Source organism: Dasypus novemcinctus, chromosome 31, assembly GCF_030445035.2.
Source record: "Dasypus novemcinctus isolate mDasNov1 chromosome 31, mDasNov1.1.hap2, whole genome shotgun sequence".
Taxonomy (NCBI): Eukaryota; Metazoa; Chordata; class Mammalia; order Cingulata; family Dasypodidae; genus Dasypus; species Dasypus novemcinctus.
Window position 1 is genome coordinate 21,158,486 of NC_080703.1, and position 2,391 is coordinate 21,160,876.

At 43.0% G+C, this 2,391-nt stretch overlaps 1 pseudogene; it reads right to left on the minus strand.

Annotated features, from left to right (window-relative positions):
- Nucleotides 1-509: 509 nt before the first annotated feature.
- LOC101438097 (mediator of RNA polymerase II transcription subunit 20 pseudogene) lies at nucleotides 510-1,138 on the minus strand (annotated as a pseudogene).
- Between the last annotated feature and the right edge of the window lie 1,253 nt (nucleotides 1,139-2,391).

A 2,391-nucleotide genomic window follows, 5' to 3' on the forward strand; every position in this document is an offset into this window, starting at 1 on the left:
CTGTATCATTCTATAGTCCCATCACTCCACATCTTCTCAAACACTTATAGTTTTCCTACTTTTTAATAGAGACTAGTCTATTTTTTTTTTTTTTTGAGTTAAGGAAAGAGGCCTTTATTAGAGCACAACCGAAACACAAAATGCAGCCTGTCCACTTGTGGAGCTAAGCCAAATCCTCAGCAGCTGGCAATATAAACTGTTCTTCCCATCAATACGAGGCAGGGACTCCCCTGTCCTACCTTTTCCCCTACAGCAGGAAAGGTCCAAACTTCTCTGCTCTTCGTCATTACTGTTCTCAAGGGCAGACCAAGTCCAGGAAGGCCTGGTGGAAGACAGCTGTTTGGGGTCTATGTGTGAGGGTCAGGGGAAGGGCATGCAGAGCCCCAGAACAAAAGTCTTTGCTAAGAAATGGGGAAGAGAAGCCTCCATATCTGCCCTGAGTTTCTGGGGTCCAGGGACATGAGGATGCAGCACCTGCTCCTCCTGTGAAGTCTCCCTGATGACAGTCACTAAAGAATCCCAGCCACCAGCACCTGCTGCTGGTTGCGGATCTTGTTGAACAATTCCATGTACTGGATCATGGTATCTGCTGGGCCATATATTGCATCATGTCTATTCCCAAACACTGCAGGAGGCCCTGGTGTGTGGGTACCCAAAAAACTCTGTAGGAACTCAAGTAGCAGGCTCCAGCAGCCACTGGGTACCACACACGGGCCATACTCCACCTCCACAGAGATGCCCCGGGTGCTGGGTCCCATTGTGACTGTGCCCACCTTCACTAGGAAGTCACAGCACTGGTGACGGGTACCCCGGGTCTCCATCTTGCTGGCCTTGGCACTCTGGACAAAACCCTTGAGCTTCACCATAAGCACATCAAAGTTGGTATCAGCAATAAGGCAATGTCCATTCTCAAAGAGGGCAAAGCAGCTCAAAGAGTACCCTGAGTGCATCACATACATCAGCTTCCTGGCCTGACCTTGGCTGCCAAGGGTGGAACCAGCTGTATAGCAGGTCTCACAGTCCACACAAAATGTTCCTTGTTCCTCTGTTCCAAGCATCTCCAACTTCCGGATAAGGTGCTCCACAGTCTGCTGGACACTCTTGCCCTCAGCCACAGGCATCTGGGACACACAAGTCCCTCCCAAAGCGTTGGGTGAGGGGGTGGAAGATTCATAAAGTTGAAACACAGAATTCGCTGGCCACCTGCGTTAAATGAAGACTCCAAAGGCAAACTTTGGTCGAGGGAGTCAGCACTTACTGTAGTTTTGATTTGCGTTTCCCTAGCTGCTAATGATATTGGACATTTTTTCATGTGTTTCTTCACCATTTGTGTTTCTTCTTTGTACAAATACCTTTTCAAGTCTCTTGTCCATTTTTTAAATAGGGTAGTTTGTCTTTTTATTATTGAATTGTATGATCTCTTTTTATATAATGGATATTCAACCCTTATCAGATATGTGATTGTCAAATATCTTCTCCCACTGATGTGGCTGCCTCTTCACCCTTTTGACAAAGTCCTTTGAGGTGCACAAGTGTTTAATTTTGAGGAGGTCCCATTTATAAAGGATTTTTTTTTTGCTGATTATTTTATGCTTGTTCCCTTGGGGACCTCCTGGGTGAGAGTTTCTTGGTATTTTCCCTTGAGCAGAATTGTTGGGACATAGTTTGTTCATCCCCAGTTCCACTAAATACTGCCAGATTATTTTCCAGAATGTTGGTACCATTTTATAGTCCCACTAGGAGTGCAGGAGATGTCACATTCCCTTAACAACCCTGATAGCATTTCAGTTGCCTAATTTTTGCCAATCTTTAAGGTTTGATATTCTCTTTTTAAATATTCATCTCCCCTTTTTACTTCTTATTGAAATATAGTATGCTTACTGAAAAGTATACTTAAGTGCACAGCTCAATAATTTTTAGAAACAGAACATACTTGTGTAACCAATAACCAGATCAATAAAATTTCAGTTTTGTTTTAATTTCCATTTCTCTAATTACTGCTAACTGAATCTCCTCACACTCGTCAGCCATTTGAAAACTGCTTATTTCATATCCTTTACCCATTGTGCTATTGGGTGTCTTGTTTTCATTTTCCTGCTGTGCATGGGTTTCTTTTACATTCTAGAAGTTAGTCACTTGTTTTACATGTTACAAATGTCTCCTGGTCTCCCTTGTGTCTTTAGGTGTTTTTAATATGTATTAAGGCTGTAATACATGGGGAATATGGTAAATTGCATTTCAAAAATAATGTGCTTGGGTTACACAAAACAGAAGCCTGATCTTTAGGGTAGAAAACATTTTCACCTCTTCAAAGTCAAGAGGAGTGTAGACTCTGTAGCCAGCAGGCAGAGATTATACAGTGCCTTATTTCTGGTCAATAAATGAAAAATG